The sequence below is a fragment of the Columba livia genome, chromosome 18 (assembly GCF_036013475.1).
Source record: "Columba livia isolate bColLiv1 breed racing homer chromosome 18, bColLiv1.pat.W.v2, whole genome shotgun sequence".
NCBI lineage: Eukaryota > Metazoa > Chordata > Aves > Columbiformes > Columbidae > Columba > Columba livia.
Genome location: NC_088619.1, coordinates 12,801,304 through 12,815,791, shown reverse-complemented (window position 1 = coordinate 12,815,791; position 14,488 = coordinate 12,801,304). Strand labels below are relative to the sequence as shown.

The 14,488-nt window shown below is 58.7% G+C and overlaps 2 long non-coding RNA genes across 4 annotated transcripts; one reads left to right on the top strand and one right to left on the bottom strand.

Annotated features, from left to right (window-relative positions):
- Nucleotides 1-460: 460 nt before the first annotated feature.
- Nucleotides 461-1,885, bottom strand: LOC135575784 (uncharacterized). The gene is made up of 2 exons (XR_010467101.1): nucleotides 1,752-1,885; nucleotides 461-1,159 (listed from the first exon to the last, which is right to left on the bottom strand). It is a non-coding gene; the product is annotated as an uncharacterized LOC135575784 (long non-coding RNA).
- LOC135575783 (uncharacterized) lies at nucleotides 1,153-5,175 on the top strand. 3 transcript variants are annotated; one of them, XR_010467100.1, is made up of 3 exons: nucleotides 1,153-1,563; nucleotides 1,808-1,860; nucleotides 2,323-5,175. It is a non-coding gene; the product is annotated as an uncharacterized LOC135575783 (long non-coding RNA). The 3 variants fall into 3 exon arrangements; XR_010467099.1 differs by having other exon boundaries at nucleotides 1,153-1,820; XR_010467098.1 differs by having other exon boundaries at nucleotides 1,153-1,860.
- Nucleotides 5,176-14,488: the final 9,313 nt, after the last annotated feature.

The window sequence follows — 14,488 nt, the reverse complement described above, 5'->3', positions numbered from 1 at the left end:
AAGAAAATTTACAAAAAAAAATAAAAAGGGGAAAAAGAGCAGAGATGGAAACAGCCAAAGCCAGCGGGGCGGCTTCGTGTCCCATCTTTTCTGCGGAGATAAATAATTGAGCCGTTCTGGGGGAATTCGGCTTTCTGGATGCATCCCCAGCGCGGGGACCAAGTGAAGCTGATGGTTTCTCTTCCTCTGGGTGCTGCCGGGTTCCGCTGAGCAGCCGGGATGCGCCTGGGCTGGAGCCGCTGCCGCCTCCCGTGCCAGGCCGGGCTGCCAGGCGGTGCCAGCACTGTCACCGCACTGTGAATGTCACCCCATGATCCTCCCGTGCCGGGCCGGGGTTCCAGGTGGTGCCAGCACTGTCACCGCACCACGAATATCACCCCATGATCCACTGTATGGAGCAGAAGGCGTAGGAGAAAACCTGTCCCGCTCCAGAAAGGCCCATTAAACCAACGTACGCTATTATTTCTCAAAGGTGTAATTAAATTTGATTGTCAATTACAAAGTGGTGATGTGGAATCGGCACAAACGGTGGCGGCTGTTCCAGCAGGTTCCAGCACCAGGACCCCCGTGTCCCAGCTCCGGCTCCCCGAGCCCCCAAGAAACAGGCGGCTGTGTCCGTTCACGCTGCTCTGGTTTTTGCTACTTCACAAGAGCTGAAATCTGACCTTTTTTAATATACAAGGCTGAGATTTTGGAGCCGGGAGCAGCTCTTGGAGGAAAAGGTGGGAGCGAGTGAGATGGGGGAGGGAGGATAAAGAAGCACCACAGCCTCCCAGGAGGGGCGTCCGGGTGGCGCGTTGGTGGCAGCGAGGGCTGGCGCTGAGCTGGTGGCAGCGAGGGCTGGCGCTGGGCCGGCGGCAGGGGTGCTCGGGGAGCGTCGGTGGGATGCAGGAGCCGGTCCCAGTGGGGCAAGGATGAAGGACGGGGAGCAGAGATAGGCAATGGGCTGTTTAAAAATAAATGCGAGCTGTCATGCCCTGGGTGTTGGGAGCAAGAGTGGGGCCAGGCAAAGCGAGTCTGCTTGGAAATTGCAGCCCTGTGCCGTGCCGCAGACGAGGTCCCGATAATTGCGCTTTCTTTTCTTCCTTTCTTTCCCTCTTCCTCCCGCTGAGCTGCAATAATTGGGTGCTGTCGCCCAAGCTCATCCGCTGCCGGCTCCCTGAAAGGAGCTCTGCAATTAGCCAGCGTCACCCTGTAATAAAGCCTTTAATATCCACTTTCACGGCTCACACTGCAGTTGCTCAGCAGCGTTCCTTTCCCTGTTCCCATTCCATCCCCATCCCCATCCCATCCCCATCCTATCCTCATTCCATCCCATCCCAGTTCCCATTCCCATGCCATCATCCCATCCCATCCCATCCCATCCCATCCCATCCCATCCCATCCCATCCCACCCCATGCCATCCCTGTCCCCATCCTGCTGCACAGGCGCCTCGGGTCCCATCCTGACCCACTTTCCAGAGCGAAAACGGCTCTGCCAGCATTTCAGAGGCGGTTCCCACCTGGGAGCCCTGTGCAGGGCCGGGGTTCCCAGGGTGCTTGCTAACAAATGCTCACAATAAGGTAATTATGAGAGAAATAATAAATGTGTCAGTCCCACAAGAAGTATTTTTGCTGGGAGCAAGGGGGGAGCCCTGCCGTTGTGCCGAGTGTGCGTGTGCTCACCGTACATGTTAATTAACTGGGTAAAAGCTCCCCAGCCCTGTGCCGTGTACATTATTGATGAGCATCTTGGGGCGGGGGTGACTTACGGGCTCTCCTGCTCCGCTTGCTGCCTTGCATTATCCTTTGGTTTGCTCCCTCCCAGCTGCTGTGTGTCGGTGTGTGCCTGGTGGGACCTGCGGCACGACGCGGGCAGAGGTGCTGGGATAGCGGGGGTGGGAGCAGGGGGGCTGCCCAAGGTGCTTCTTCATCCCTGGGAAACAAGGGATGGAGTGGGATGGGATGGGATGGGACGGGATGGGATGGGGTGGGAAGGGATGGGATGAGGTGGGATGGGATGGATGGCATGGGATGGGGTGGGAAGGGATGGGATGAGATGGAAAGGGATGGGATGGGATGGGATGGGATGGGATGGGATGGGATGGGATGGGATGGGATGGGATGGATGGCATGGGATGGGTTGAGAAGGGATGGGATGAGATGGAAAGGGGTGAGATGGGATGGGATGGGGTGGAGTGAGATGAGATGGGATGGGATGAGGTGGGATGGGATGGGGTGAGATGGGTACCAGCCCCAGCTCTCCCTCCCTGGGCAGCTGACAGCCCGTGTTAGGAAAGAGAAGTTGGACACCACTTTATAAATCATTGTCTCCCTTTATAGATGGAGTTTTAACCTTCCCAGCTTCTGTCCGGGGATTTATTAGCAGTTTCATCTCCTGCAGCAATAACTCACCATGCTCTCCAGGGTAACTCCACACCCTGGAGCAGGCAGGGATGGGCACCCCCTCAACCCCTCCTGTGTACCCATGGACTGGGGTGTCCCTGGGACCCCGTCCTGCTGTGCAACCCCTGTCTGCAGCACTGATGGGACAGGGATGGGAATGGGGACAGAGGTGGCTTCGCAGGGGCTGCTGCAAAACCCCCGTCCCCAAGTTCCTTGGCTGGGGCTGCTCGTGTTCCCACACCGACCTGACAGCCGAGGGATTTTCACTCCCCAAAGGATTTTCTTAATTAGCCGACTTCATAACTCGCTATTGCGCACACACACACGCCCACTCATCTCCATCGCTTCAAAGGCTCTGCCCACCAGTCCTGCTGCGATGCTGGGGCTGCACCAGCGTGGGGACATTGTGGTGGCATCGCGGCAGGGAGGGGACACAGACCCTCTCTCCAGTCCCCAATGTGGGGACCCTGCTCCCCCAGGGCTGAGCCCAGGAAGAACGGATGGAGCGCGCTCCTGGCCCTGAAGTTCGTTTCCCTAATGAGGTCTGTGCTAAGATGATTAAGAAGAACTTTAGTGATGGTTTTTATAATCCTGCCTGAAAGGGAAACACGCCTCCACTTCCCTTCCCCCTGCCCTGTCCCTCTTGTCCCCAGCGGCGACGTTCCTGCCTGGTGTCCCTGCACCGATGTCTTCGCCAGTAGCACTCGGTGGGTTTTTCCTGTTCATGGGTTGGGTTTGACCCCGGTGCCGCCCATGGGGCTGGGGCTGGGTGGCTGCGGGTGAGCGATGCTGAGCATCCTCCGGGGGGTCCAGGGCATCCAGGGCATCCAGGGAGCTGCTGTGGCACGGCCGGGGAGATGCTGGGAAGGTCAGGGAAGGTGAACTCTGCCGTACCTGGGATGTACCCACTGTGCTGCACCATACCTGCTATACCTGCCCCATATCCACCATACCTGCACCATGCCCACCGTACCTGCACCATACCCACTGTACCTGTGCCATACTCACTGTGCCATCGCCATACCCACCGTGCCATCACTGTACTCACCATGCCATCACCATACCCACCATGCCATCGCCATACTCACTGTGCCATCACTGTACTCACCATGCCATCACCATACCCACCATGCCATCGCCATACTCACTGTGCCATCGCCGTACCCGTGTCCCTGGGCTGCAGTAGCACGTAGGCACGGGGCACGTTTCCCTCAGCCTGGTGAGCACGTTGCACGGGAGGAATTGATCCCCGTTGTTTCATTTATTAGAGGGTGTAATACCACAGAAACCGTTTCCACGATATCCCAAACTAAATCATTTATTCTTGACAAAAATCCAATAAAGAGCTCAGTCCTCCTCCATAGGCAGATAAAGCCCAGATTAACGGAGCTGCCGAGATCAAAAAAAAAAAAAAAAGGAAAAAGAAAAAAAAACGAGGAAATGCTGGAAAATGAGCGCGGGATGTAGAGGAGACTTTTCCCACCTTCTCCCTTTCCCAAGGCTGCAGCAGCTCAGGGTTTTATTACAAAAAGCCACCTAAGTATTACAGGCTAATCCGTAAATCCCAGCCTAGTAAAATATGTGATGGATTTTGTAAATTGTGCCCTTTACAAATCTGATTGAACTTTTTTTTTCCCTGCTAGTTCCCTTTTCTTCTCCTTCCCCCTCCTCCCCCCGGGGGATTTTTGTTCTCCTTGGGGACCACGATGTCTTTGGGTGCCTGTGTCCTGGCCCTGGCCCCTGTTTGCAGCTGCTTTCCAGTGGGAATGACAGGGCAGTGAGTCTGGATCATGGTGGGAATGATGGATGGGATGGGATGGGATGGAAATGGGATGGGGATGGAATGGGGTTGCAGAAGGGGAAGAGGGTGGGGATGGAGAAGGGGACAGGAAGGGAGATGAGAATGGAGAAGGGAATGGGAATGGGGATGATGCTGAGGAAGAGGATGGGGATGGAGTTGAGGAAGGAGAAGAGAATGCAGTTGGGGAAGAGGAAGGGGATGGGAACAGGGATGGGGAAGGGGATGGGAATGGGGAAGGGGATGGGGATGAGGATGGGGATGGGGATGGGGATGGGATGGGGAAGGGGATGGGGATGGGGAAGGAATGGAGATGGGAATGCAGAGCCTGCCTGTGGCCCCGTGGCTGGAGCAGCTGCCTGCGTTATTAATTGCTCCCTTCCCTATCCCGTCCCTGCGGCAGCCGGCTGTGCAGCGGCAGGAATTCAGCAGTGATGAACGCCAAGGCCTGTGAGTGACCACCTCCTCCTCCCCTCGGCCTGACTTTAGGGCAATCTGGGGACCCCCGGGGACAGGTGTCACTGGGGTGCTCCTGGGTGCCGGCTGGCGCAGGGACACCCTCTCTCCCCCCGCTACGGCAGGGCAGGGAGCCAGGGCTGGGGTGCTGCTGGGGGGTCAGACCAGGTCTGTGTTGTCCTTGGCTGCTCCTCGGAAGCTGCGCAGGGACTTGGCCGCCCAGCCGGGCTATAAATCCCGGGTGTCAGACGTGGCGCGGGTCAGTCTGAAGCCCCCGCACGGCTGGGGGACCGCAGAGCATCGCCCGCCCACGCCGTGCCAGCACAAACACCCGTGGGGTGCTCGGGGTGCCGGGATGGGCTGGAAATAGGATTTTGTACAAGAATCCCTTCAGGGCAGGTAGGGCAGCCCAGGGTCATGGGTTCTCCCCAAATTAAACACGTGTCTGTGTTGAAGGGGGACAAACTTGGGCACGTCTTTCCTTCCTCCGACATTATTTCCTGTTATTTTATTAAAGCAAGATGTTGCTGGCAAAACTCGCACTCCCTTCCCTGTTTTTCCATCAAATTATTCTGCAGAGGAACATCTGTCGGCAGGCGGTTAAAGAATGGGCTGTTCCTGCCAGGCGTGGCGGAGACGCTGCTTTCCCGCAGCGGCCGGGGGCAGCTGGCAATGCCACCTGCCAGCGCGGTGCCTGTCATCCCGCACCGCGGGGCGCACGGGTGGCAGCAGGGACAGCGACCCGCCAGTGTCGTGCCCTGAGGAAGCGAAGAAAGAGCTGGGAAGAGGAGAAACATATGCCACGTCTTTCATTTGACTCCATTCCACCCTGAGCTGCTTTTGCTTTTGGTTTCGGGGTGGTGGGGACCCGGGGTTGGATCCTGGCACTGAGCTGGGCTCCAGCCCTCGGCAAATGGAGCTGAGTCCAGATCCCGGCTGGGGGTTCAGAGGTGGTGTTTGAGGCTGATGGGCATGAAACCCCCAGCCTGGCCTGATCTTAACCCCCACCATGCTGGATCCTTCACCCCAAATTGTGCTTTGCAAAGAAGCCAACAGGGTCAGTTCACCGTGCAAATAGGGGTGTCCTAATTGCCCTCGAGGGAGTGAGGGCTGGGTTGGTGCCGGAATGTGCAGCGAAGGGCTCCTGCCAGTGCTGACTGTGTGGACAGCGGGGCAGGGCTGTGCCTCAGTTTCCCCAATACCAAATGGTGCTGTGGTTGGGGCAGCTGGGACCCGTCAGCCCTTCCTCTCCTCCTACAACCCACCCCGGTGATGAAACACGGGTGTTCCACGTGCTTGGAGCTGCGCTTGTGGATGCTCGGTGGTAACCATGGCAACCGCCAGGTTTCTGTTTCCTTGCCCTTGCCAGTCACCTTGAGATGCCACCATGTCCCAGTCACCAGCTGGGCACCCTGTGTCCCTCACCGCTGGTCCCCAAGCTGCCCCAGCGTACGCCACAGAGCTGTAGTGGCAGTGGGGCTGTGCCAGTAACCACTGTCCCCACCGTGGTGAGAGAGCCAGGTGTCCAACACCCCCAGGCTGTGCAGGGACTCCCCTGGTCTGCAGGGACAGGGCCCTGTGCCGTGGGGTGGAGGAGGGAACCCCACATCACCCTGCCACCGCATCCCCGGTGCTGGCAGCATCCCTGCCTGGTGGGAGCCCCGCGAGCCGCACAAAGCAACATCTGCAAGCGCTTAACCACGCTGCCGGCCCGGCCCTTCCCAAAATAGCTCGCTGGCGTGGGCTCCCATGCCAGCGCTGATGTCATTTGCTTTTATTTCCCTCCCGTCCGCTCCTTCCCCGCTGGAGCCACGATTCTCTCATCAGCCGTGCTCCGCGTCGGGGGCTTTGCTGCTGCCAGCCCGGCCTGTGCCGGCACAGCCGGCTGCTGCTGAGTGATGGTTCCTGGCGCGGAGGGGCTGGTGCCGGCACTCCGGCGGTTGCGATGCTGTTGGAGGCTCTTCCTATCCCTCGCTGGAGCGGAGATGAACCCTTTGTTCTCCAGCAGTGCAGGCGCTGCAGGGAAACTGAGGAAATCCGGGCTGTGGGATGCTCAAGCAGGGAGGGGCCAGGGGACAGCAGTGCCCAAGGGGGATCCTGGAGCCCCACACCCCCAGCTGAGCCCCAGTCACTCTGGGAGCCCTAAGGAGAGGGGATCTGCCATGGGGTGCAGCTCTGGCACCACAGGGCTTGCTGGCAGGGGGATCACCAGGACGTGCATGCATGGCCCAGGGCAGCTCCCCAGTGCTGCCCCATGGGCTGCAGCCACCCCGGCCCCTCTCTGTGCATGGGGGTTAACTTGGCCACCACCACGCGAGCGGAGACACGGCCTGACGCCGAACCTGACACCGAGCCAGCTGGCTGCAGCCCCTCGCCTGGCGCTGGCACTGGCACATGCCTCCGGAGCAACGTGTCCGTGTGGCACCCACTGCTCGGGTCTCACCTCCATCCCTCCCGCCGCCTCCCCGCCAGCACTGGGGTGATGGGGGACACACTGAGGCCCCCTCCTCCACTGTCACCTTGGTGTTGACACCGTCCCGGTGCCACTGTGAGAGCCGGGAGTGCTGGGACAGCCATGTCCCATGCCAGTGGTCGCGCTTGTCTCCACTGTCGTTGCTGCTGCCTGAGCCACCGTCATGCTTATGAATAAATGAAATGTGAGCAAAGCGTCTGCCTAATGGCACGATGACAAATGTGTACCGAAACCGGAGGGAAAAGGGAACGATTTGAGGAATTCAATTATTTAAGAGAAGCTTGTTACTGGTACGCACCGGGGAGCCCGTGCCAGCTCCGGAGTGGGGGGAGGCGTGGGGTGTCCCAGGGTGCCCGTGGGATGCTGGGGACCAGATCTCATGGAGGGGGCATGCATTGGAAATCAGTTTAAGTCAGCTCCACTGTCCCCAGCACCCAGGGACATGTGTCCCCATGGCCTGGCTGGGATCACATCTGCATGACACAGGGGACAAGGGTCACTGGCTGCCAATGCTGGGTTCCCCTGTGTGGTCGGCAGCTTGGGGGAGTCCATCCCACCCTGTATGGGTCACGGTGGCTCTGGGGACCTCCAGCTCCATCCTGCCCCGCAGCTGGTGCCACGTGGGGCTGTGCCATGTCCTTGGCCGCAATGCCAGGGGCCGAGCCCAGCACGGCGGATCGGTGCACATCACCCCCCGTGCAGGCAGCGGTGACAAGAGCTGGCAGGGGACGGGGCGGTGGAGGCGGGCAGGCGCTGGCAGGGCCGCGGCTCTGGCAGGCAGCTCTCGGTGCACGCCCGGCTGCTCGCCGCGCTGCCTGGGGACCGCTCGCTCTCCGCTCACATATGCTGTGAGACGATGCGCTGTGCTCCCCTCCGGCTGCCTTTGGCTGCGAGCCGGCGAGCACTGGGCTTGGGCAGAGGCTCAAGTCGGGATGCTCGGGTCCGGCACAGCCCACGGTCCTCCTGTCCCCTGCAGCATTGTGATGTGGGAGCAGATCCTGCCCGAGCCCCGCTGGGACACCGGTGTGGTCCACGGAACATTTAACGAAGAAAGCAAATGCGAGCATGGCAGGGGAAAGCTGAGCAGCACCCGTGGCTGAAGCATCCTGCCCGGCACACCAGAGGACCCTGGTGTGAGTTTAATTACAGCCCTTGTGCCAAAACAGCCCTCTCTCACCTCCTGCGGCTGCTGCCCCAGCCCCGCTGCTCTTGGCAGCTCCCGGCCCTCGGTGCTGACGGCAGCCAGAAGGAAGCAGCTGTTTGCCAAAGCGGCAGAGCCTGGCAGAGGGCAGCCGTGCCGTGCCGTGGCCTGTGCCAAGGCGGGGAACCAGCCCCTGCTAATCTGTCGGGATTGCAGGGGATGCTGATGTCTGCTGAGCGTGGAGCTGGTGCTTTCTGTTGCCTGCTCTGAACAAACAGGGTTAGCTCCGGGGTGCAGGTTTCGGGGAACCCCTTTGCAGATCCAAAGTGCCCCACACATTAGCTGCCACCTCAGAGCCCCTCAGGCCCAGGTCCCCTCTCCCCGGCACAGCTACAGCTGGCAAGTGGATGTTTGGAGGGAAGAAAAATTACAGCATCAATCAGAGCGGGGAGCGAGAGCAAAGTCGGGTGATTTAGGTGACTGGTCACCGCCGTAACCGATGATGAGCTGCGAGTCCAAGAGAGAGAAATAAGCAGGCGACACAGGCTGGTGTCTGTTTGCATAAACCACCTTATCTGCAGAGGGGATCCGGCACCCAGAGAGGTGATAAATCCCTCTCGCCACAGCCATGCGCTCAGATGAGATGGCTTGTGAAGGAAGGCAGCGGCTTGGTTGTGAATTACCAGCTGGGGGGTGCTCACGCCAGCTGGCGTGGGACCCCGGGGGTGCCAGGTCTGTGGTGTGGGACCCCAGGGGTGCCAGATCTCTGGTGTGAGACCCCAGGGATGCCAGGTCTGTGGTGTGGGACCCCAGCGATGCCAGGTCTCCAGCACAGATTATGATGGGGACAGTGGCTGCAACTGAGATGTGCAAGGGACCCTGTGCCACACCAGTGCCACGCTGTGACACCGTGCAGCTGTGCAGCTGCAGCACACAGCACCATGCAGCCCCTCTTCATCCCCCAGCCCTTCCATCTCCTTTAGTTCTCATTTACTAACAGGTTTCAATACAAGGCTGGGAAGGAGGAGGAAGAGGAGACACCAAAGCTGGCTGTTTCATTCCTGCACACCTCTTCCCGCACACCAGATGGGCAGAGAGAAATCATCCATAATTGTTTATCCAGAAGCAATTCTGTGATCCCACTGCACCTCCTTTCCCCTCTCTCCCATGCCCGATGCTGCCGCTGCTGCTCCTCATCCTCCAAACGGGTCCTTGGCCACGGCAGAGGGTGACGCGTGACGGTGTGATGGAGAGGCCGTGGTGCTTCCAGGGACAATTAATCACAGGCAAAATAAAAGCGATATAAAGTCCACGGGCAGGCTGGGAACCATGTGGCTGGGAAATCACTTTCCCTCATCACTCTGGGTTTGCAATTCTCAGCTCATAGTGCAAATTGCCCATTGCGCACAAGCCGCTCTCCATCGCTGGCCCTCGATGCTCATGTACCCAAGCCTGGCAAACAATTTACACAGAGATGATGTATGACCTGCTTGCTCATCTAACTTTGCACCTAATCCCATAGCTGAGATGTCTCTGCAGAGAGCGGTGCTGGCTGGGAGGAGGGGTGTTCCTCGCAGGCTCTTACCCTGGTTGCTGGATGGAGATGCAGCTGGGATGCAGCAGCAATACTTGGGTGCTGGAGGGTCCTTTTTTTTCTTTAGATGAGTTTTTTTCCTAAATAACCTCACAAATTGATCCGTCATCCATCCCCTGCTGTGGGAAAAGGCAGGTAAACCACCCCTGGGTCCCTGGTAGGGGCGAGGGCTCTTCCCTGTGCAACACGTGTGTGTCCAGGGCCCCTCCGCACGTGTGTCGAGCTTTGCCGTACACGTGGCTGCGCATCAGTATTGCTGAGTGTGTACTCTCACTCCTGCTGTATAGATGGGTGTGCATTGCTTTATGACAACTGAAATGGAAAAGACAATTGGATGTCAAAATCTATCCAAGGAGCCCATTTATACCCACCGACTTTTATGGGATTCCCACTGATTGATTCAGGCCCCATAAAACTTGGCGCAGCAGCTCCCACCCCTCCCGGCCGGCGCTGCGTCTGCTCAGCAGGGACGGGATTGATGTCTCTGCCTGCAGCGCCACGTACCCGGCATCCCAGGACGTGCGGCTTCTTTTGGCCAGGGCCACCCCAGACGAGGGATGTGGCACACGTGCCACCATGCCATCCATCATGCTGCCAGGGCGTCAGCTGGGCTGGGAGCCGGGGACCGTGGCCAGATCCTGCACTTGGCTTCTCATCACAACTTTCCCTTCCGAGTCACTTGTTTCTCCTTGCAGAGGTGAACTTCACACTCCGCTGATGGTCTCCAAGTGACAGCCCTGAGTGCCACCAGTCCATGCAAGGCAGGAGCTGGGCTGCTTCATGCTGTCTGCAGTCGGACAATTCATCTTGGCACTGATGCCAGGCGGCACAACCGGGATCAGGTTGGGGACACAGGGCAGGTCCCCGTGCATCACCTGGAATCACACGATGTTGGTGCAAACCTGGTGCAGAGCTCAGCACAGCCTGTGGGACTCGCTTGGTGGGTGCCAGGCTCACGCCTGTTCACCCTGCCGGCCCCGTGTTTGGTGGGGGGGTCTGTCCCGGAGGAAGGTGATGGAAAGACCTTCCCCAGCGTCCCCGCAGCCGGTGGCACTTGTCGCAGCGGCTCAGGCAGCAGCTGCCCCCAGCGCTCTGCTCTCCATGGCTGAGCACGCTGACCTTTCCCAGCGCGGCCCGGCTCAGCCCCTGGCTGCCGGCTCTGGCGCGGGGGGGACACAGCAGCCCCAGCCCCTTCCCCCCGCTCCGTTCTCCTCCCAGCACTTACCCAGCACCTATTAATATTTATACCTCCTGGTGTGCAGTGAGAACTTGGACACAATCAGGACACTGAAATTATCACACGGGGACAGGCGGCAGGTTCCTGGCAGAGCCTGTCCAACGTGGCGGCACCAGTGACACTGGGAAGTGACGGTGGCAGATGAAGGTGACAGGCAGAGCCTGGTCCTCCTGGAGCCTGAAGACAATGGAGGGCACTCCCAGGACTTCTAAGATAAGAGGTTTAGATTGGATCTGGGGGACAATTTCTTCCCCAAAGGGCTGTGGAGCATTGGAACAAGCTGCCCAGGGCAGTGCTGGAGTCAGTATCCCTGGAGGGTTGGACAGACGGACGTGAGGTTCTCAGGGACATGGGGCAGTGCTGGAGGTGGGTAATGGTTGGACTCCATGTTCTTGAGGGGCTTTTCCAACCAAAATGATTCTATGATGGTGGCTTTTCCTCGTTGCAGCAAAGCCCCATCGAGGAGACCCACGGGACATGGTGCGAGGCTGCACATGCACTGAGCTCCGGAATGCAAGGGCTGTCCCACATATCGCTCTGCTCCCAGTCCCACATGTGCCGGTGTCCCGGGAAGGTCAGGCACACGGCAGCGCACCTTGCAGGCCGACGCGTTCCCACCCCCTTTTATAAAAACCAATGCTCCTGTAATAAAGAATTTAATAACCCACTGTGCCTGTGTGGATAGAAAACTCATTTGTTTAATAGGCAGCAGTTTGGCTTTGTCATGTTCATTTAGTTTTTAATGACGCACAGTTGTGCCAATATTGATTTTAGCTTATAGGGACTCAAAAAATTTACTATCTGGAATTATCTGAAATGTAGCCGTTTTATCCAGCAGGCAGGAAGACGCGTCTCTCCGCCTCGCTCGCGGCCGGCGATGGCACAAGCCGTTTGCCAAGGGCTCCGCGATGACCCCACGCCGGTCCCCGTCCCACCCACGGCACGTGGTGGCAGCCGGTGTCACCGCACCGGACCTCACCAGGCTGAGCTGCCCCTGGGTACCACGGGGTGATGCTCAGGGTGCGGTGACCACCAGTGCTGCCCCATCCCCCCGGCCCCAGGGAGCAGCAAACCCCGTGGGTGCGATGGGCTCGGCATGGGGGTGCTGGGCAGGGACCTCCCGCCCGGGTTCCCCCCCAGTCTCCATCCCAACCCAATTTTTTGCCCACAAGCATGGAGTAATTCACTTTGAGGTTTTGCTGCTGTTAACAGGATTGATTGAGGAGCTGGTAATTACATCTCCCTAAAGTGCCCCTGGGGCTTTGTGGGAACACAAGCAGGGGAGTGAATGGCTGATTTTGGGGGGGGGAATGGGGGACAAGCTCTGGGAGCCCCACAGAGCTGTGTATCCCCCTCCTCAGGTCCCCACAGGTGCCCGCTCCCCTTTGCCGGCTCAGCAGCGCTGCGGCAGCCGGCTCTGCCGAGCAGCGGTGATCGCCCGTGCAGCCCGCGCTCGGTGTTATTCATTATGCAAGTCAGTAAATATATTATTTACTATTTCTCCTATTATTATCCATTATTTATCACCTAATCCTGTAGTGCTGGAAATCAGTGCAGCACCTGAAGCACCCTGTGCAGGGAAACTGCCCACCGGACAGTGTTGATCTGGGGGGACACAGCAAGGGGGGTGTGTGGGGCACAGACATGGGGGAGTCACCCTCCTGATGGCCCTGGGGAGCAGCCAGTGACTTTGGGGGCATCTCTGTGGTTTCCTAATTATGTAATATTAGGGACAAACATGTGCAACTGCCCATGGTGGGCAGGAGGAAATGGAGCTGGCAGCCTCCTGCCCGTGGTCCAGGCAGGGGCCCAATCCTGCAGGCTGGGCTGACAGCCCCCAGTGAGGGTCCTGTCCTGCTGTTGGGGATGGGGCTCCCCAATTAATGAGGGGAGCTGAGAGCTGCAGTTGCTGCCTGCACACACCTGGAGGGCTGTAACCTGCAGGTGCATTAAATCTGCCATCTTAAGACAGAAGAGTTAAAAGAGCCTGACCGGGCACTGGGCTCTGTGCTGCTGCTCTGAAGTGCTGCTGGGGATGGCCAGCTCTGTGCTGGGGTGAGGAGGTGCTGGACCTGGTCCTTTCCGTGATAGATAAGCCACAAGTGCTGCCTGGTTAAGATGGGCTTTTGCTTCTGCTGGTTTTGTGACCTTCTGGCTACAGCCTGTGCCGTGGGGTGTGTGCGGTGCCCAGGGCTGCGGTGTGTGTCTGTATGCGCTTCTGTGTGGTGATTGCACAGGCAGGGGTGCTAGGGAGAGCATGAGCAGGTGGGATACGTGCGCCTAAAAAGTGAGTTGGTGCCTGCCCAACTCTTTTGCTTTTGGGTCTGGAGCACCCAGCAAAAAAGCCGCTTCTCTGAGCATCACGCACTGTGGCACGTGTGGAGCTGGGGGTCAGAAACTTGTTTATTGCATATGCTCTGGCTGGGGAAGTGGAGCTGGGGGGGCTCGCAGCACCCCCCGCCTGGCCATGGGGTTCAGCAGCAAGTGCTTTCTAACCCTCAGCTCCTGGGAGTGCGTGATTAAGTGAGAGCCTTGGATCTGGCCCCCAGCAACCCCTGCTGGTCCCCAGGTGCTGTTCTTGAGAAATGCTCAGGAAGGTGGCCTTTAAATGTTAAGAAATCATGTTAAAATGAGCTCAGAGCCTTAGTTTAAATTTTTAATCTCCTGTTTTAAAAATCAGCCTTGAGGTCTGGGCTGTTGGTGGGGGCTGGTGCTGCTGAGCGGGTGTTTCTGCACTGGTGCTATTGGGATGTGGGGCTGACGCTGAGTTTGCCGCCATAAAGCGGGTGGCACCTTTACCTGGCAGTACACAGGAGCCAGATACCCCCGTGGCCCATCCGGGGGCTCCTCTTGGCTCTTTCCATCTGGCAAAAAAGCCAAGCTCAGCTTTGCAAGGTGGTGAAGGAGCAATTGGTGTGCCTGAGAGCTGTGGGGCGCCCAGTCCCATGGGCACAGCTTTGGGTTGGTTTACATGTAGAAATGCTTTGCAGCCTGGAGAAGATGCTCTGGAGGATGATTTGCCAGCGTGAGCCCCCAGCTGAAGAAGGGCCGTGGGTCCGGAGCAGCAGGAACGGCGTTTCCCCGGCTGTGGGGCTCACCTGGAGCAGCATGAGGGGATCCAGCCGGGATCCCCAACCTCCTGCTGTGTGCAGGGGGGAGAACCCCCCTCACAGCCTGAGCAGCTCTGCCCCGAGCTCCTTGCACTGCAGGAAGGCTCAGAAAAGCTCTGTGCTGGAGCAAAGGCCCCTGTTGGTGCTGGAGGACGGCTGCTGGGATTAATGTCTCCTCTCCACCTGCACCTCCCGCCTGCTGGCAGGGGAAGGTGCAGACTGTCTCCAGGTGCTCAATTAAAGGCAGTTTAGAGCAGGAGAAGGAGCTTTAATGCCAGTGCTGTCCCTGCACTG